At 49.6% G+C, this 21,796-nt stretch overlaps 1 protein-coding gene across 1 annotated transcript in view; it reads left to right on the top strand.

Annotated features, from left to right (window-relative positions):
- Window positions 1-21,796, top strand: part of TBXAS1 (thromboxane A synthase 1) — a 142,317-nt gene that overhangs the window by 111,827 nt on the left and 8,694 nt on the right. The window lies entirely within an intron of this gene.

Genomic DNA, 21,796 nt, shown 5'->3' on the forward strand with positions numbered 1-21,796 from the left:
GAAATGTGAAGGCACAGAGAAGAAAAATCGAATGATTTCCCTTCTCGCTTGTCCAGTCAAACTAACCTGCATATTGCACAGTGTTTGTTGGCGGGAGTCTGCTAACCTCTGGCTGAAAGGCGGGGACGTTCCCTCCTGGTATTTCACTGCCAACCTGGTTTCTTCTGAAAGGCATTAAAATGGAGAGAAAGCAGCCTCTGGCCACTCACTGGGATTGTTCCTGAGGATTTTAGACAGACCATAAGTAATTCAGTGAGTCACTCACAAAGACCCCGGCTCTGTGTGTCTGTGTCTGTGGCTGCGGCATTCACACGAGCCAAAGCGAATCAGCGCCACCAAAATGCAGAGCAAAACTCTTATCAGAAGGTGTCATTTTTTTCTAAATGTCATATATACAATTTTTATTGGAGCGTGATGACAGATAGTGAATAACTTAACATAAATTTGCATAATACAATACAGCTGTTAATTTATGATCATATTAAAGCAAAAAGTTTTGTAGTTTGGGGCACTTAAAAGTCTTAATCTTTTGAAACTTTCCCTTCTGCTTGCTGTTTGTTTATTACTTACTAAGGGCTGCCGGATAAAACGCAGGTGTCTGGTTAAATTTAAATTTCTGATAAACAAGGAAGCATTTTTTAGTATAAGTATGTCTCATGCGATATTTGGGATGTACTTATACTAAAAAAAGTTCATTGTATATCTGAAATTGGCATTCAACTGGGTGCTTGTATTTTTATTTGATAAATCTGGTAACTCTACTCTTGCTTCGTAAACACCTTAAGCCCGACTGGCTCCTTGTGGGCGGGGGGAGGGGCTGTTGTCTAGGGAAGGGCACCACCTGCTGGGACCTTGGTATCTCTATACAGAGTTAAAAGGATCAGATTATAGAGGCACCAGCGCAAAGGGGGAAACTGAGGCAGGCAATACACCTGAACTTTCCTGGCAGCACTGGGGGTGTTAGAGCTATGTTTTTCAGACTTCTTTGACCACAACCCATAGTAAGAAATACATTTTATAATTCAACGCAGTACACACATACCTACGTAACTGAAACAAAAATTTTATAAAACAGTATGTCGTCTTCTGTGTGTAATACACTCTGTGTTCCATTCTGTTCTAATTCAGTTTTTCAAATGCTAGTCTTCACCCTGTAAATTGAATTCACAATTCCCTAAAGGATCATAGCCCACATTTTGAAAAACAGTGGGTTAGATGGTTACAGCTCAGGAAAGTGAATGAGGAGATTTAAGAAATCCACTTTACAAATGAGGAAGCGTGTCAGATCAATTTCGGGACTTTCCGAGTCCATTTCACTAGTTTGCGGCCAAATTAGGAAAGGAATAAAACTCAGGCCTCTCAACTCCCCAGCCTGTGTTTTGGGTTTCGTTCTCCCACACATTCCGGTACCCATTTTCCTGGTCTCCGACTTATAACACACATTCTGGGATCTACACTTTTTTGTTTTATTATATATAATGATATGACTTCTATACCATTTTATCATCACTTCGTATTCTTCTAAACTTTCCAAGATTTATATCATTTCTGATCTAAACTGATTAAATCATTGCTGATGGCATCCCCGTGACCCGCATCAGCATTTAGACTAATCCATCTTGGTACCTACCCTTTGATCTTTAGCATCTTCCTACCCCCTACCCCCAACCTTGTCTCACTATTTGGTGCCCCAGGAGATCTGTACAACGCATCTTCCATGGCTCTCCCCTGATACTGGCACCGTCAGAGATGTAAGAAAAACGTAGGAACGGTAACTATTATTTGTTACCATTTATTCTCCCTAATCTATGAAGTTGACAGAGTATTTATTATATATTTTTTTAGAGTTGAGAAAACATAGGTACAGGCAGGTAAAGTGTCTTTCTCAGGGTCACACAGCAAATACAGAACTCAAGTCTTCTTGCTGTAACTCTTATGCTCTGGCATTAGGACCTGGGGGCTGCTGAGCCGAGATGCCTGCGAACAAGTACACTGGCACGAAAAAGACATCAATCCAAGAGATATCTATGTATTTTATATATTTTTCTCACATACTAAGTCTAGATTTTCAAACCACACATGGAACTTTCTGGAATCTTATAATCATTCCGTTTACTCTCCTCTAGATCCTCTGCATGGCCCCCCGCTCTATACTTACTTTTCTCCAGGTATGATAGACAAATTTTAAAGAAATGCATGGTCCCCAGAGCACCTGTCCCATTCCTCCGCTCATGAGTCTACCAGAGTGCGTCCTGGCTTGCAGAATCCAAATTCAGGGGTTCCTTCCAATATTTTTATGAGCTCACTAGTCAATCAGTTACACGGAGAAGTCGACTTGGCGCTCTCCCTCCATCCCGTGGAAGGAACTTGCCATTGGTTCCTCTTGGCGCCAGCAGGCCCTGCCAGAGCAGTGGTGGCCAAGGTGGTTCTGTGCCACCCCACAGGGCCCCGCAGAGAGGAGCCGCCTCTTCACTGAGGGGCGAAGCAACGACACACAGCGAGACTCACAGGCGGCACTTGGCAGGTCCCACGGCCCTTTCACTGATTTTATCTTCACCCACCCTGGACGGAGCTAGGCCAACGGCCAAGAGCACGGGCTGGGATCAGACTCCCTCCTCAAAGCCAAGCTGAACCCCTGAACCGACCGCGTAACCCCAAGCCTCAGTTCCCTCAAGTGTTAAAAGGGGTTAATAACCATACCTGCTCTGTTAGGTTGGGGCTGATTAAATGAGATAAATATGCAAAGTGTTTAGCACAGAGCCAGGCACCTAGTGGATCTCCAGAACATTCATTTTTATCTTGCCATTATTGTTTCAAATCTGCCTGTTATTTCCATTTTACCAATCATCTCAGAAACCCTAAATAGACACGTGACTTTTCCACATGTCTCTCCTCGCCCTGCTGCTGAGCCTCTGCTCCCCAGGGTCTCAGCCTGTGCCTTCTGCTCCCCTCACAAACAGGGTCCCTTCCCTGCTACTCCTGGGTACCCCCTGCATGGCTCCTCAGAGTTGCCCTCCCTTTTGGCTCAGAACTTTTTCTATCCTCCTTCCCTTCTAACAAAACTCATTCTTTTGACATCCCATTGCCCCAAGGCACTATTTTCTGCTAGGAGCCAAGAAAATAATGACCCAATTACCAGGATCTGAGGACTTGGAAGGATTTCAGGGATTGTTGGTTGATCCCAGCAACCAAGGCCCGAATGCCCTCTTCTAGGCCACTGCTGGACATCAGTCAGCCAGCCGACCACTCCAGGAATAAGGGGCTCACCTCTTCTATTTCACGTGGCTGGACCTGACCATTAATCCATTGAGCCATTAATCCATTTCCCTATAGCCTCCACCCATAGGGTCAAACTCTGGGAATAACCCTTTATAAAGTTGGAGACTATACTCTCCGGTTTCTGCAACTTTTCCCTGTGTGGCAGAGTTTCACGTCCCCTGCCCATCTAAGTCCCCCTCCATCTGACTGGCTGTGTCCCTCTAGGGGGTGACACACCTGGAGTGGAGGCTGACCCCAGGTGTGGGCTGATGGTGCGAAGGACAGCATGGTAACTGCTTCCATGGGAGTCGCCTCCCAAGGCCAGAGCGACCTCAGGGTAACCCCATTGATAACCCATCATCAAGTTATCTTCCCTGAATTTATCAAAATCTATCTCAATTATTATAACCCTGTAGAGTACTAAGCCTTATAAATTTAAAATACACTGGTTGAAAAAGTTAATTCGTTTTATTTGTGCCCAAAAATTAACTCCTTCACGTACTCTGGAGCTTGGAAAACAATTTCATAATTTCCTCTCCTCAAATCTTTCCTTCAGAACACTTAAGCTGTTGTGGTTTACACTTACTGATGGGACTAGTCTGATTCCTTCACTGGACAAGAAGCCCCACGCTGGGCGGGACACCCCATGGCAGCCCCAAGGCCCAGCAGAGGACCTGGGGTGCCTGGGGAATGAGCACCTGAGGCATGAGCAGGTGGACCACTCTTACACACTCTGACCCACCTCCTCTGGGCCAACTCCCTCCCTGTCGTGTGCCGGACAATCGAGGGTCCTAGAACTGAGGTCCAGGATGGGGCAACATCCAGGAGCCTGTTCCCAGCATGGTCTCATGGTGGAGCCTGGTCCCCAGGTGTGGCGTGAGATGACAAGTAGGTGTTTGAAGAGCATCTTCAGGGAGAAACTAGGTCAGAGAGTTGGCCAGACCTACAGAGAGGTGGTCAATCTAACCAAGCTGGTCAGAGGGGAAACCCAGGGCAGCAGCCAACAGGATGGACATGTGGAAGCCGTACAAGGCTGCAACTGCAGGAGCAGAGAGGGCTGGCCGAGGACCCTGTGTGTGCCACACATTGTCAAGTGCTGTCCACACACCAGGCTTTTTGCCAACTACAACTTTATGGAGGAGGATTAGTATTGTCCTCATTTTACTGGGTGAGAAACTGAGGCTGACAGTTAAGCCGACCAAAGTCACATGGTTGGTAAGGGCTGAGACACGAATGCGAACTTGGGCAGAGTCACTGCTGTGCTGTAAGCACTGTGTGACATTGACTGCCAAGGCGGAAGTTTGAAGTGGAAAGCAAGGGGCAGACCCTGGAAGAATCTCCCAGGCTGTCTGTACAGAGCTGGACTTTATATAACATTCCAAAACCATGGGCTTTGGTGACACCCTGGGAGCTTAAAGGTACAGCGAGAGCCAACACTCAGCCCCGGTCTCCCTCTTGGCTTCTGGCAGGGATGTCTCAAGGTCCCTGGGTGATTCGGGGGGTGCAGCTGTGCTGTGAATCAAAACACAAGAGGAAGCTGCTCTTCCCCTGCCCTCTCCAGAGCGGAGCCCAGGGGCCCAGGGAGCCCCAACGGGAGTCTCACTTCCACTCCCCCAACTGGAGCTTCCAGTCCACATGCTCTGAGGGAGAGGTCAGAACGGGTCAGGCCGGAGGAAATGTGCTCTGGCCAAGACTGACGGGCAGTTCTGGTAACCGGGCACAGAGACTGGACGTGGCTCTTTCGTTGGACTGCATTTCAGTCTTTTCAATTTGCCTGGCCATTATTCCTACAGGAACACTCAGGACCGAAGGACTTTCCTTGGCCATATACATGGAAAGCCTCACCTGGTGCTTCCCGGCTTCGCTCACCATAAATCAGTTAAAAGGGCCTCTGAGCCTGAAACAGTCACCTAAGTAGAAAACACATGTTCGATTATAACACGATCCTTTTACTAAGACGACTCATCAGAAAGAAAGGTGATGCCCAGGGATATTAAGAGCTCTCTGAAATGAGTTCCAGACGTTTTTGCTTTAAATCCATATGATGGTTGCCCTATTTTTAATTGATCTTTTAAAAAAACCATCCGGACACTAAGTAGTTTGGGATCCCAAAGATCCCGGCAGGTTGACAGGCCACCTCTGCCCTGGCCTAAAGGACTTTATGGGTCACGGGACCCAGAGCTTAGAGGGCAGTGTCACTGCCATAAAGGAATGATATTTTCTCATCAGGCAGATTTTACCAGTTTTACAAAATTCGATACCCAAACTAGACACCCAGCCCTACCTAACATTGGTCTAAGTTTTTGGAAAGGACTCTCTTTCCTCAAATCACTGGGGAAAAGATACCAGCACCCTGTGGGCTGGGCAAAGCAAGCGACATCAGAAGGATTTCTATGGAAGCGGCGGGCGCCCCTCCTCCTGCTCTAGTTTAAGTCCATTTCCTCCTGCCCCACTCTCAGCAGAAATTAAGAACAGCTGGGCACTGTGCTATTTTCAGTAAACTTTGCAAATATACTGGTTGGTCTGGCCAGGACCCTCAGGGGTGGCCCCCATTGGCCCGGGGACAGTTCGTGGAGCGATTGCTCTTTGAGAAGGAGCCAGGGCCAGCTGAGGGCAGTAAGAGGAGAGGGGTGAGCAGCCTGGGTTAGGGAGCCGCCCTCTGAATTCAACTGCAGAGACCGTGGAGTAGAGCATTGGCGTCTAGTGGGCCCGGTGGGGGCGACCTCCCCAGGTGCTCAGGGAGATTGAAGATCCGAGGCGAAGGACCATGATAAGGCAGAAACTCTGCATCTCTAACACTCCAGGAACAGGTGCCACAGAATTCTTCTCGGCTTTCTCTCCCTTCCCAAGGAGCCACCCCACGCCCTTGCCTATCTAGGAGGAGATTGGCCCCCACGAGCCCAACCACTGTGCCTGCAAGGGCTTCTCCCAGCTCAGCTGGGCAGAGACCCCACGGCACCCTCCCCGTCTCCTGGGCCTGGGCTATGAACACTCAGGACGCACAGAGTCCTTCCACCCCTGCCACCCCAGAGCCTCCCTCTTCCTGAATTCTCTGGTCCCAAGCGGGCCCATTTCTCCGCTCCTGCCTGGGTTCATGTGCGCCTTATGAAGCACCTGCCTCTGACTGTTCCCTCGGCCGCTCCTATGCTGCAGTCACGTAGCATTTGGAGTGGGGAGCACATCCTCGCACGTTCTGCTTGAACGAGGAAGAGAAAAGGCTTCTTTTCCTATTCATCTCTGCTTGGCATTGTTACAGTTTGGAATTGGGCAGACTTGGGTTTCACTCACTCGCCCCTCCGAGCCCCTATTTCTGCCAGGCTCCACCGTGTCTGCTCGCTGACCTTATGCACAAATCCCTCTGAGCCTCAGTTTTCTCAGCTGTAAAAAAAACTCAATGAAATGATACAAGGGAAAGTCACGCTGGGCTTGCCCCACAGGACTCCCTCAATAAACACTCAAGGGAGCTGCAGAACTTCCCTTCTTGTAAAGACATCCTTGGTTCGCTCTCTGCCCCTTCCCCCAGGCCAGGCTTTCTCTCCCTCCTCCCCACCTTGCACTCACATCTCCCCTTCCCACACACGTCACTCAGGGCCTTGGCTCTAAGAGGAGATGCAGAGACATCAGCAAGGGCAGCGGCTGCATCTGGGGGGCGCAGGGGTGTGCTTTGTCCCCGCCTAACTCTCCTCTTTCACCAACGCATAAATGGATGCAGCATTTACAGACAGGATACACCAGCTGCAGCATGAAAGCTGCCAGCAGCCTGTGCCTCTTGGTGGAAGTGGCAGCACTGAGAGCCTGGAGCTGGAGGCGGCAGCTGGCCTCCCAGATCTATTTCCTGTGTGGTGGCACCTGACCCTCGTGTCTCCCTGGGAGCCCAGCCTCCTGATGTCTGCCCGGAGGTCATTCTACCACCTCGGGCCGAACCCCTGGGGCCACGTGTCCTAGACTCTGCAGGGCTGTGAGGCTTTCAATCCACATGCGCCCGTCACCTTGTGATGGGCAGGAACTAGGGCCCTGCACACGGCCCATGCCCAGATCAGCCATGCCCATCCGCTCAGCTGCTTCACTGTCCCCCTGATGCGGGAGCTCCTCTCCTCGTCCCCACAACCGCCCCTCTCGGTCAGTGGCTGCGGACTTGACCCCTGCCTGCCTGGACCTATGATCCTGCAAAAATCCCTCTGGCCAGCTGGTCCCGCCCCTCAGAGCGTCTTGGTGTGACGCAGTCACCTCTGGCACCTGGAGGGACCCCAGTCTGCCCCCGCCTTATGGTTAGGTCCCTTTGAGAAGCCTCGCTACTCAAGGCTTCAGGGAGAAATGCAACGAGGCCGTGAGTGAGCCGTCCCGCGAGGCACGTCCCAGGGAGCAGCAGACACGGAAGACAAAAGAAACAAACGGTTCCTGAAGGTCCACGGCCAAAACAAATTGCCGCAATTAACGCGTGCCAGCGCCACCATAGACGCGCTGAGACGCGGTCGGCGTGAGGCGGAGGCATAAACCGCAGAGAGCACGCGCTCCATCAAGACGGCGATAAATGGTGCGGCTGGGATGGAGCTCGTTTCAATTTTGTTCCAAAACCTTGTTTAAGTGCTTTATTGTTTCTGTGTGAAAGAACACAAGTGCTTTGTGAAAACTGCTCTGGCATAAGCCTCCCCTTCTCCGGGAAGTCTTTCTTATGCCCCCAACCCCCACCCGGAGCAGATTCCGTGGCGCCCACGATGCCGCCTCCGTGTTCCCCCGGGGCGCACGCTTCCCTCCATCAGAGCCTCAGCACCAGAGTCCGCTAGGCTTCTCCCTGCAGGGAGCCGGCAGTGCCCACCTCCACCCCTCCCTAGAACAACCCCGGGACACAGCAGGTACCAGGTGACACCTGGCCCAGCAGAATGATTGTCAGGGTATGGAAGAGGCAGTCTGTGAATGTGAAGGGAGTCCCAGAGGTTGCTAAGGCGACCTTGTAGGACAGGTGAAATTCTTGTTAGAAAAGATCTTGTTAGAGAGATTCCTTAAATAAATAGATACATAAAATAAACGCATAAAGACATAGGAACACATACACAGAGAACTTTTTCTCATGGGGGCAGGGGAAGTGGGGACTTGCCCTCACGTGGCCATAGTGTCCATTTGGGGGTTTTGTCCCACATGAGAGGAACAGCCAATAGCAGAGATGAGAAAACCGGAAAAGGTTTTAACAACGTGGGGCCCAGGGTGAGCGGCTTAGAGCCCCAAGGGTCTGGCAACTCTGTCCAGGCCAGAGGCTGCAGAAGCCTGTGTCGGACGCCGTGGGGTCCGCAGGCCCAGCTTGCCCAGCAGGTGCGGGAGGGCTTTGGCTGGGGGCGCTCAGCCTCCACTCCATGGGGGATGGACTATGTGGGGCTCATTTGCAGGGAAGCCTTGCTGTGACCCTACCTGCAGCTCGGGGGCACACGTGGGAAGGAGAAGGATTGCACGGAGGGGCCGTTAGCTCCCTCCACACCCGCCCCAGGGAGGCGAGCCCTCCACGTCTGGTAGTATGGTTTGAGGGGAGGACTGGCCAGGCCACTCCTGAGCGGCCCAGTGGGGACCCCCTGCAGGCCAGCTGGCGGGAGCCTTGCCCTCTGGGCCTCAGCAGCCCCCTTCAGCCTGCGCCCCGCAGACCAAAGGCTGAGGTGGAATTTAGTGTCCCGGCTACTTTGAGCAGAAATTGGCTCTCAAGGCTCTGAGGTGTATGCTATCTGTGATTTAGTAAATCCCCTCTATCCCCAAATTGAATTTTTTTTTAAAAAAACACAACTTTTGTCCCCAAAAGCTCATTCTAATTTATCCAAACCCACCCCTCTGGCTCCAAGGGGAGGGAGGGACACTTTTTTGTGGACACGGGCCCACAGCAGTGGGGAAGCTCATGTCAACCATTACTCTGGGCCCGTTTTTACTCAGCTTTGCCACTGTCGAGGCCATTCCTGCCGAGGAAGCCTTTTCACTAAAGGCTGCAGAAAAAGTGACAACTAAAATCATGTCAGGTGGAGAGGTGGGAGGCCGATACCACGGAGAGTAAGAGGCGGGCCTGGAGACAGCTCTCCCATGTGGGGCTGTGTGGCCTTGGGCAGACTCTGTCTCCTCCTGTGCAAAGTGAGCTCTTGTGAGGATCAGACAAGACGACGGGAGGCTCTCTGCTCCGCACTTGGCAAAGGGAAGTTGTCAGCTGTGCACAAACCCAGAGGTTTCCACGGAGGCACATGAGGCAGAAAAGCCGCTGAAGGCCTCTCTCCCCGAGGGTCGAAATGAAACAGAAGGACGGGATTAGGACAGCAAGAAATAGGGGGGAGGTGACAGCACTGGGGGCCCGACTGAGAGAGGCGCCTGCTGGGAGTGGCCGTGGATCAGGTTCCTCTTGCAGGCTATACAGAAGTGGGTTCTTCATTCACTGTGCAGGCTCGGGGTTAACAGCCAAGTGAGTCAGAAGAAGGACAAGTCCGTCCTGAGGACTCAGTGGAGAAGCCCCATGTCTGCCAGCTCTTCCCTGCTTCTGCCAGCCTAGGGTCTGGCCCCAGGCAGGCAGGCCCCTGTGCTCCAATGCAGGACCCACTTTCTGAAGTTCTCCAGAGTCCCTGGCCCCCCTGCAGGCTGCAGCCCAAGCCCCAGACCTCATTGGAGCTAACAGGATGTCACTGCTCCCTCCTTCTTCACTTGAAGATCCAGCCCCAGGCCTGTGAGCAAGCACCGGTTTCCTGGGAGGCACTGAGTAATGCAGGGGGTTCCCAGTGTGGCCCACCCCGGCTCCAGGAAAGGCTGTGCCTGGGCCCCGAGCGGCAGGGTAGACACCATGCTTTCAGGCTGGCCTGGGTCTGGCTGTGGCCGGGTGGCCCTGAGCTCGTTCTTGCCCCAGGAGTGGAGCAGAGTTGAGGCAGGTCTCTGAGGACCAGCAGTAGCTCAGCTGCAGCCCCCGCCACATCGTCTAGGGTTTTTCTTCCAGCATCTTCCACCCTCTTCTGATGACAGGAGAGGGGACTTCTCACCAGCATCTCCCCCAGGCGGCCCCAACTGAAAACTTAATTCTCATTGGCACAATTGTTTCTGTCTCTCCTGGGATGACCGCATGCCTGCAGCTACCATGGACTCACAGAGTCTCTAGACAGCACTTTCAGAAATAGATTCGATACTTATGCTCCTCATGTCATGTCTCAAAGCAGAAGACTTACAAACAGAGCTTCTTAAGAAAAGCCCCCTGTGGCTCTTTACGAGGAATCCTCACCACCACCCTTCAAGATATGATTTCTCCCCGCCGTAGAGGCGAGCAAACCGAATCTTGGTGAGCCTCAATAATCTGCCCAGTGTCTTCCAGCTCCATCTGACAAATTCCACATCTCCGCTCTTCCGATTACAATTCTGCCTGCCGATCATGAAATTCAAAATCTCGGGAGTTAATTATCAAAGAGAAAAACAGTGAATTGCTCTTTAGACTTTTTTTTTAACTTCCAAAGCTTACTCTTAACTAGAGTTGGGAATATTTTAAAGTTTAGCTGGCTTAATGGAATTATTTTCTAAAAAAAAAAAAAAAAAAAAAAAGAGGAATAAGTTAGCATTTCTGTGTAATAAGTGAGAATTTCTGTGAGGGCAAGCCAGGTCAGCTCTCTGGGCCGTGGGTCCTCATCTGGACAACGGGAGGGTGAACTCATGTAACTTCTGACCCCGCGCTCTTCTTTCTATCGTCCTGTGACTGACCTCCCAGTCACAGGCCAGCTGGGAGCAGCGGTCCGACTCCTTCCCCTAACCTGGCCAACAGCGGTACCTCACTTCCCGGCACTCGTCAAAATCTGGTAGCAGACGCCATTTGGGCCTCTGGACATTGTTCTTCGGCAAAGGAGATTTTTATTTTCATGGTTCTTCCGCTTGGGCCCAGCCCTCCCCACTTTTATCCTGAGATGTGAAAATGGACTGAGCAGGCAAGAGGGAATTTAAAATGAGCTGGAAAAAAAACAATCCTGCTACAATAAATCGCATCACAGTGGAGATCTCTATCTCACCAGAAAATTCTCAGCCAGACAATGGCTCATTTATTTCCAACAATATTCAATACAACAGCATTCCAGGCCCACAAAAGGATTTCTACAGGTTCTTGGAGTTGGTTGCAAAGGGATTTAACCTACATAGAAAAGAGAGCTGTTCAATTATAGATTCCCAGGCGTGGGGGAGACCTTTGTAAATAAATTGTGAGGTGGTCTGCGGCAAATGCGGCTGCTTCCCTGGGGAGCGTCTCACCTACGACAAGAGGAGACCAAAGCACCAGGGCCCTGTCCGGGGAGGGTGTTTGGGTAAATATTTGGGTAGAGATTGCTGCTGCTGGAATGGTGAGCAGGGCCGGCTATCTGAGGAAACGTCCCCTTCTCCCAGGCCCTCGGGTGATACGTTTTTATAAACATCCAGGCAAGCAGCCCCTAAAGACTCCTGGGCTTTACCAAAGCGTTTCAGATTCATGTGGTCAGCGAGACCGCATGCTAAGCATGGGCGGTAAAGACGGGGAAGGAAACAGGAGGGCGGCGAGGGGTCTGCAAGCAGCCTTCTAAATTTAACATGCAGTTGCTTTTAGGCCAAGTGGATAAAAAATAAATTCCAGTGCTTAAAGCTCTTATCTTTGTTTACCATTTCCCCAAACAGAAAGTGACCTGGGCTCCGACTTTTAGACTGAATTATCAGCGAGATGCACACAGGAATGAGGGATGGGAATGTGAGGGCTGCGGTGGGGGACTAAATAGAGCAAGTTGATCACTCTCCACCTTCACGTGACATTTACTTGGCCTGGTAGAGTGACCTGGGATCAGCTGATGTCACAGGCTGTCCCTGGGTGGATGGGGGATGGTCCTGATGCATCAGACCATCCCAGATGTGGATGGCACCATGGGGTTGCCCACGTCCATCTCATGTTGATGAGGGATCCATGAATATCCCACAGCCACCTTTTCAGATGCTCAATAATAGCTTTTGAAAATCTCCAGTGGGCATGGGACTCGCCCAATTCATTAAGTTCTAGTCATTTGAAAATCCTTCCCTATACTGAGTCAAAATCTTTCTCTCTAGGACTTACCGTTGGCCCTGGGGCTGCCCTCAGTAACTATGGAAGCAGCACATCCTTTTCCTTTGTCGTATGCCTGCTGCTCAGACATGTGACGATGCCCTCATCTCTCCCCTTGGTTTGCTCTGTTCTGCACATTCTTGCAGTGTGCTTCATAGAAGTGGTATGTCAGTCCCACCTCACTCCCTCTCTCTCCATCCTCTCTCTACTCATCCTTTAGCTCCACTGATGCTGGCTTTGGCCTCACCTCCCTCCCCTAGCTGACTGAGTCCTTAATCTCCTCGGACGTATCCAGGAGATCGGAGACACTGTCCAGGGACCCTTCCTTCCCACTCTCTCTGCCACCTTTCCCTGGGCAGTCCTTATGGTTCAGGCCTCAGCATCACGCTTCTCTTTCCTACTCCCATCCCAGAGGACTCATCTACCTCTGTGGGCTGAACCGGACACCATTTCCCCCTGGTCCCCCAACATACCCTGCCAAAGCTGAGCAGCCCACCCAGGTTGGTCTTGTTTTCGTCTTTCTTCTAGCCACGCAGGAATGAAACCTAGAAATTGCTGTTATCTCTTTACTCCCTGAGCTCTTGTATTCAAAGACTGAGCTCCCCTGGCAAGTCTTCCTTTATTACAATGACTCTACATCCAGGCCACACGTGAGAATCTCCTAGAGAGCTTTTACAACAATACCAATTCTTGAACCCTGATCCAGACCAATCAATTCTGAATATTTTGCAGTGGGGCCCTGGCATCAGTAGGGAGCAGCCAAAGTGGAGAGTCATTGCTTATATTGCTCTCTCAACCTCTTTTCCCATTCTGACAGCTGACACTGTAGTGGGAGCCCACCACTTTTGCCTGGACTGTTGCAATAGTCTCCTATCTTATTGCCTCATTTCCCAATTCATCCAACTATTTATCCTACATGTCATTGTCAGATCACAAAATACCATTTTCAGTATGTTACCTCTACTCATCAAAAACCTTCAGGGGCTCCCTATTATCATAATAACAAATATTTGAATGAATAAGTAATGGTTTCCCAAGTACATAATAAGTTGTACGGTATGTGACTGCATCTTATCTCCTCTCCCCTCCCCCTTCAACTCTGCTAAGTGCACGTCAGGTACTCAATGCCTATTGGGAGAGAGTGAACAAAAAGAATTTCTCTGCAAATTAAATGCAATGCACTCTCCCCAGTGAGGAAAAAGTGGGCTGGGTGATCTACCCATCATTCACTTAGGGGCTTATGTCTTTAAACCTCATATACAGTCAACTGTGAATGATCCATGCTTATGGAGAGAACAGAATCCTAAATATTGCAAAACAGCAGAAAACTCCAAGAATCAAATCTAGTTGATTTTGGAATGTGTTTTATGCTTATGAGTGCTAGTGTCTGATAATTAGGACAATTTTTTTAAATTAGGTGATTAAATGTGTCTTATTTCTTCCTACCCACTCCCCAACATACACACTATAGGAATATATAACTCAGCTCCCAAAATAATACACTAGTTTTCCTCTCGACCTTTCCTGGAATAGAGATGGTAGTTAGATTTCAGCGTGTTGGAGGGGGCAGGCAGAGGGAAGAGGGGAGGAAACCACAGAGACAGTAAATAGAGGGGCAGGGATGTCAACAAGCTGCTTTTTAACTGATGTGCTGTGAAAATTTTAGGCAGTATGTACAACCAATTTGTAAAACTGTTCACAATATCTACTAAAGCTGACCATACACATCCCTCAGGACCCAGCAAGCCCATGCTCAGGTATACACTCAACGGAAATGTGCACATATATTCACCAAAAGCCACATACAAGAATGCTCGCTCTTATTCAGAAAGGCCCCCAAACTGGGAACAACTCAGTGTCTATCTACAGTTGAAAGGATGCATAGATTGTGGAGCACCACACAATGAGAAGAGACACACCACAACTCCACAGCACACCACGGATGAACCTCAGAGACACAATACTGAACACAAGAAGGCAGATGCAAAAGGCTACGTACTGCATATCCATTTATGGAAAGGTTTTTGTCGTTGTTTGTTTCTCTGTGAGAAAGATCAGCCCTGAGTTAACATCTGTGACCAAGCTTCCTCTTTGTGCTTGAGGAAGATAGTCGCTGAGCTAACATCTGTGCCAATCTTCCTCTATTTTATGTGGGATGCCACCACAGCATGGCTTGACAAGCAGAGCTAGGTCTGTGCCTGGGATCCAAACCTGTGAACCTGGGGCCACGAAAGGGGAGCACACAATTTAACCACTACACCACTATGCCACTGGGCTGGCCCCATCCATTTATAGGAAGTTTTAAAAAAGGCAAAAGTCATCTCTTGTGTTACAAGTCAGGACAATGGTTACTCCTGCACAGGCTGCAACTGGAAGGGTTCATGGGGGCGCTTCAAAAGTGCTGGAAGTGTTTTGTGTGTCCATCTGGACGCTGGTTACAGGCGTGCTTACTTCGTGAAAATTCATTAAGCTCTACACTTTTGTTTGTTACATTTTTCTGTATGCACGTTATTCTTCCATAAAATGTACAAAAGGCAAAGAAGGAAGAAAGGCAGGAAGGGAGGGAAGAAAGAGAGAGGGAGGGAGGCCTAGGCAGCACGGCATGATGGAAAACCCTTGGAATTTGAAGATCCAGATTTAGTTCTGACTCTGCCATTTACTAGCTGTGTGACCTCGGACAAGTCATTAACCTCTCTGAATCTCTGTTTGTCTTATCTATAAAATAGGCAACAAACACTGCCCTACCTACCTCACAGTGCAGCTGTGAGGACCAAATGATGTGGTGGATGGAAAAATCCTTGGCAGGCAGCAAGGCACCACAGGAGGTGAAGTAGTACTATCGGAGATGTCTGAAGACGGGAATCCCCGCAGAGGGTCAGCGCTATCAATAAAGCTCAACCCAGGGCCGTCGGCGGTGCGGGCTGACACCCGTGGCGGGGGGTGGTGAGTGTGTGTGAGTGCACACACAGGCTGGTTTATGTTCTTTCATTACATCTCCTCACCTAATCCCTTAATGGCCTGGGCCTCAGAGAACCAGAGCACCTGGAATAATCCATGTGCTTAAGTGAGATGGGTTCTGTCTCTTTCCTTCTAAAGTGGACATAAATAGATGCTGGATACACTCTCCTAATTACCGTTTCTAAGGTATGGATGCATGTCTATGGTATGCACGTCTAAATCTGCCACATTCTGTAAGCTGGCACGTAAGACTTTCTGGGCATTGGCTAGGCAAGCCAGCGATGTTGATAGAAAGACCCTTCCCCTCCTCGGAACCCCCCCACCCCCTCCCCCGTTGCTTCTCACTCCAAGCCTGAAACAGCTCCCTCAGACACATCTGTGGAATCTCAAAGCTGAAGAGTCGGAGCTGAAAGGAGCTCGGCCGGCACCCCAGTCTAAAGAGCTGGTCAGCGAGGAGCCCAGGCCCCACTCAGGCCTCACCCTGGGGACTCAGTGCTCATCTTCCAGACGGGCCCCAAGGGGAGGGGCTCGTCTTCTGGGCTGGTGAGCAAAAAGGCAAGGCGAAGCTTGCCACATTTTCCACAATTTGGCTTCATATTATAGTCTATGTTCCCCAGAGAATGAGCTCAAATGGGAATCTTTATTCTTCCTATGGCTGCGTTGCCCCTGGCTGTCCCTGTGCTAGAAAGCCAGGTCTTAAAGGATTTCAAGTCCCCTGCTTCTAGAGGGCAAGGGCTGACACAACTTAGCCCACTTTATATAATGCCGAGTCCAACGACATGTGGGTGGGCACTTATCAATACTATTCAATGCTGCTGTTGCCACCTCTCGGGAGGAACAAAATTGAAGCTGCCCCCACTTCTGTTTCCTCTAGCAAAATAGGAAAATGTTAATTTTCTTATTAAGTCCCTGAATCTCCAGGAAAATTCTTTTTGAAAGCAATGACATTTTTATTTTCTTTTTCTCATTTATACTCCACATCATATTTGTCACACCCAGTGTGTGGTGTATGTGTAGGTGTGAGTGACTTAGGGGAGGTGTGTGTGTATGTGCGTGTGTGTCTAGCTTTCAGAGAAAATGGTACACAAAAGTCTAAATGTAGCAAAGCAAGATTGATAGGACAGGGTGTATTATTTCCTATTTAGAAGGATTTATCAATAGATTTTCCATAGAGTTCCCTTCACGATCAGGTTTATCTATTGAAGTTAAATACTGCTTTACAGATTCCAAACTATATGATAGAAAGACTAAGAGACCAAGAACCTTAGAAATAAAATTAGAAGTTACTGCCCATCGAAAATCAAATATAGATGAAAAAGTGTCCCTGAAAATTCAGGAAATCTGGATTAAGGATGTAAACCACAAGGCAAAGATTCAGTTTATTTTTTTAATCTCCATTTTTCCCAATATTTAATAGCTAAATATTTACCATTTAATCAATATCTCTCAATATTAAATATGAACATTTACTATTTATTTTCAACTTTGTTACTTATTTTATGAATGAAGTCCCAGCTGAAGTAAATTCTTGAGGATGTCAGAATTGCTGTCTTCCTCGACACGTCCTTACAGCGTAGTTCAGTCCATACAACAGAAGGCCTCATGATGGAATGAGCTTCCTGCCAGCAAATGTGTCCAAACAGAGGCATTATCTGCTTGTCTGGTACCTTCTGGCTTCCAGAGACCATTCACCTTTACCATCTCGTCGGCCCTGTCCTGTGAGATGGGAGGGGAAATGTCATGACCCCGACTTACAGACCAGGTGACTGTTGACATTGCCTTGGTGACTGGCCTGAGGTCACGGCTGCTGGGCGATGGATCCAGGACAGAAGCCCTGGCTGAACCTGGTGGCTGCCCTGATGACGGCCAAGGTCCGGGAGAGGCTGCAGGACCTTCCTCATTGGTGGGAGGCAGGAAGGGTGACTTTAAGAGCCATCCCAATTCTAACTCTGAGTAGTTTGGCCTGTGCAACTAGAGCCAGGGCGACCCCTTGGGGATCACTTTCTAACATTATCCTGTGGAAACACAGACACTTCAAGTGCTTCCTGACTTGAAATAAGAGAATATTCTGCTCAGACCCCCCCAGGTTCTCTTGACGCCCCAGGCCAAGCAGACTTCCAGTTTTTAAAAAAAATCCCAGACGTCATATCATGTCATTTGTATATATATCATTATATATCTCTAAAAGAAAAGGGCTCTTTTCTAAAATATGACCACTATCCCATCCTCATACTAAAACCAAAATGGACCATCATCATTTCCTAAGAGCATCAAATATCCAGTCAAGGTTCAAGGTCCCGTGATTGACTTATAATATTTTTTTAGATTGGTTTGTTTGAACCAGCATCCAAACAAGCCCACCCACTTTTCAGTGGCTTCTTACTCACCATAAAGATCTCAATTCTGACATCGCTTCCTCCTCATGGCTTCCCCATCCCAGATGCCTGTTCTCGTCTGTTCTCCCACAGGACCTGTGCTCACCTCTCTGTAACCCTCACCACTCATGTGCATCCTGAGACAGACTGTAGGCTCCAAGAGGGCGAGAAGGGTCTGTGTGTCTCAGATTCAGGTCCCCGTGCCTAGCACAGAGTCTGGTCACTGGCACACACCAACTCTCTGTGTGCTGAATGAGTGAGCTCCCAAACAGCGCTATTTTCCCCACTCCGCCTGAGCCCGTGTATAAGACACTCCACATTCAGTAGAAGTTTGCTTAGAGGTCTGTTTCCCCGTAGACCAGAGACCTCATCGGTTTTGGATCCCCAGCGTCCAGCCCAGCACCTGACACGCAGGAGGTGTTCCTGGAGGGATTGCTGAAGGAACAGGGACGTTTGGGTTTTCTACTCCAGGTTCTATCTGTGTGACTCTGGGTTCGCAGGCTTTCCGCTATGGGTCTCAGTTTTCTCATCTCTATAGTGAAGGATTTGGATTCAGCATGTCTAAGGTCCTTTTGGATAGGACTTGTGATTCTGAGTAGGGGCCCAGCCTCGCCGTGGGGTCCCCATTTGCCATACACTTGCTGCCCTCTGCTGGTGGGACTGGCTTAGGACCCCTTCGTCCCCAATTTTCCTAAAAGAACTAAAGGCCGGCAAAACAAGGTCCCAATGGGTGAATGGTCTGTAGCTGGGATGGGGACTTGCATAGAGTTGCCTCTCCTGGGTTAGATTAAAACGTGGAGGGCTGAGCCTCCCTCCACCCCATCTGTCCACACTTCCGTTGGGGAGGTCACAGACAGACAGAAAGACTAACACAGTGGCCTCACTCCCTGACTGCCCATTAGAACCGCCAGGCGGGGGCTTCAAATGAGCAACAGGTGCTCAGGCCCCACCTCAGACCAACAACCGAACCCCGCGTCCCAAGCGTCCGCGTATATTAAAAGCCTTCCGGATGCTTCGGGTGCTCGGCCACGCAGAGAACTGCTGGACCAAGCCAATCTTTACATGGGTATCTTGAGCCAAAAGCTTAGAAGCACATTAAAAAGCTCATCCAGGGAAAGAACAAATGAAGACTTTGAGTTCATAATGTAAATTTCCCTTAGCCTATTTTTAAAAGTTTTCTTTCAGATGCTGACAGCTTCCCAGCCACGCAGTCTTGTTTGGGGAACCAATACCATTTACCCGTTAGGGACACTGCTTCCAGATCTGGTTTCTTTTTCTTTTTGAGATATAGTCCTATATTTTGGTGCTCAGTACCACCGTTTCTTTTTTTTTTTTTACATTTCTGCATTTGTTAAGACTGCTTTGGTTGCAGATAACAGAATTCAGCTGTTGCTAACTTAGGCCAAAATGAGAACTTGCCGGAAAGGCCCTGAGATGCCAACCGCAGGGCTGTTGCGAGGAGCAGATGGCAAACAGGAACTGGAACCCTAGGGACACCGGGAAACGGTCTCTCTCTGTCCTTTTCCTCTGCTTCTCTCTGCACATCTAATTCATTTCTTCTTTCTCGTGGCCGACTGATGTTTCCTCTCATCGATCCACACGGCAGAATATGACCACCAGCAGATCATGGCACCTGTGTTCAGCTTCGCCTGCTGGAGAAAAATTCCTTTTTCTCTGCCCCAGATCCAAATTTTCAGATCGGTCTCCTCGGGTCAGAGGCCCACTCTCGGGCCAATCAACTGCAGCCTGCAAGGCCGACTACAAAATTTGTTGGGCCCAATGCAAAATGAAAATATGGGGCCTCTAATTCAAAAAGCAGGGGAAAGTGCCATTCACGGTACGTATAGAAGTTCTTCCTTTCTTCCAAGATCTCTTGATTTGTTGTGGTGTTTTTCATTTTCTATTTAATGTCATTCTAGGTAAAGAAAAATCTAAATTTTAAATTGTTGGCGTGAATTTTACCATTCATCTTTAGATCATGCAATGCCAGTTTTAAATGTTAATATCAGAACATTTAGCTCACATGCAGAATCACGGAAATTACACAATTTGTGTTTTGTGACTCGAAGGCCAGAACAGAGAAGCACAAACCAAGCTATTGAAGATTGGAGGGAAGAAGTGAGGGTGTACCTCCCTTTGGTGTGGGGATACTGGATGGGCTGGGGGACTCAGTCCTTTACTGGTGCCCAGGGGCCCTCTCCCTCTTGCCACCACCAAACCCATGCACGTGACCCAGCCTGGGGCAGGGTCTAGGGAAGTTGAGCTGGGTATCTCCCCTTTCCATAGGCCCACCCCCTAAATCCGCAGTAGGATATGACCCTCCCCAAAGATCTTTAAACCTCTGTGCCAGGACACACTCGCTACCTGGACCAGAGGTGGGCAGAGGTTTACCTGGGCCAGTCCCACAACATACACCATGGTGCTGCCAGCCTGGGGCAGGGATGGCCGCCAACATGCTCACCCCAAGATGCTTTGGGGTACATGCATCCTGTCCCTGCCCTCTCTGTGCCTACACCCAGGCCCCCGCCGAGGGTGGATGGCAACCATGGTCAGAGGGCAAGGCTGGCAAAGGGAGGCTGGGATAGGCCCAGGGCACTAGGAACAGGAGAGCAGGCAGCTGAGAACTCATCCTGCGGGGGCAGCCAAGGTGGGACCACGTGTGAGCGAGGCTCCAAGCCCCCAGCACATGCTCCACTGTCCCTTCAGACTCTACTTCCAAAACACAGACTCAAAGATAAAATGATTAAGATTCTCAAGATGGCAATCACAGAGCGTTAAACCCCAAGCACAGGGCCCTTTTCACGGACTGCGTGCTGACTGAGCTGGCCCTGCTGGCTGGGGCTGGAGGTAGAAGTGTGGGGTCGGGCAATAACCGTCTGAAGGAACAGTTCCCAGAAATGAAGATGGGAGAGAGTTGGGAAAACCAAAAGTTGTTTTCATTTGTTATTACAAAGGGAAAATACCTCCCTTGCCCTCCAAATGCACAGACATTAAACTACATATATTTTCTGCAACTTGACTTTTTTACTCAGCAATGTTTTATGGACATGATTAAATGGCTGCATTATATTGAACGGCTGTACCATAATAGATTAGCTAAAATATTTACCATGGACTTCAAGACGTCATGTGTCCTGGCCCCTGACACCATCCTTTCCCCCTCCACCCCCCACCTCCATCCCCTCTGTCCTTGTTCTCCAGCCACCTGGCCTCATTATCTTCTTTAAGCAAACTAAGCTCAGCCCCTGACAGGGGCTGTCTGCATGCTCTTGCCAGCATGGTCCCCTCCCTCACCAGGAGGGCTTGCCGAGACCCACCCCAGAGTTTCTGTTCTGTGGTTCGGCCCAAGGATCCGCATTTCCAAGGTGTCCCTGATGTTACTGATCCAGGGAGCTCTCCTTGAGAACCACTGGTTGGGATCCAATGCCAGTCGGCCACACAGTCAGCTGCAGGCCTGTGAATGGCTCCCTGCAGGCGGAGCAAGACCACAGGGAGCCCATCCACGGAGAGCAAGAGGCTGCAGAAGGGACTACCCTTGAGAGCTGCCCCCTGCTGCTCTGGGAGGGGAGGACGGAAGAGAGCAAACCCCTCCAGATTGAGGACTCCTCTGGGATTAGCATTACCTAATTGAAAAAGACGAACCTGTCACACCAGCCAATCAGGTAACTCACTCCAGCTCTGTAGGGAGTGGGTGAGAGGCCCTGGGTATTTGGGGAAAGTCCTTCCTCAGGGAAACCGGCAAACAAGCCTCCATAACCCCTCCCTCGGCCGTCTCCCCACGGGCGAACCCACATCCTGCTCCCCAGCTCACCAGCAGATAAGTCCCTCCTCCTCTTGCCTCGGGGTGAGGGCCGGAGGGCGACAGTGTCACTCCAGTGGAAGTCGTCCAGGGCATGTTAGGGTCCCCAACACAGAGTACCGTTGTCCCCATACCTTCACCCCCTGGCATCTAATCAATATTTTCCAACTTTTCCTAATGTGATGGGTGAAAAATAGAACCTCATCGTTTTCATCTGTATCCTTCATCCTGACAACTCATACTTCTGTTTTGCCTCTTCATCTCCTTTGATCATTTCTCTAACGTGTTTCTTTCCTTACTGATTTATCATAGCTCTTTGGTTTTTTGTTACCATTGATCCTTTATAGACATTGCAAAACCTTT

The sequence above is a fragment of the Equus caballus genome, chromosome 4 (genome assembly GCF_041296265.1).
Source record: "Equus caballus isolate H_3958 breed thoroughbred chromosome 4, TB-T2T, whole genome shotgun sequence".
Lineage (NCBI taxonomy): Eukaryota > Metazoa > Chordata > Mammalia > Perissodactyla > Equidae > Equus > Equus caballus.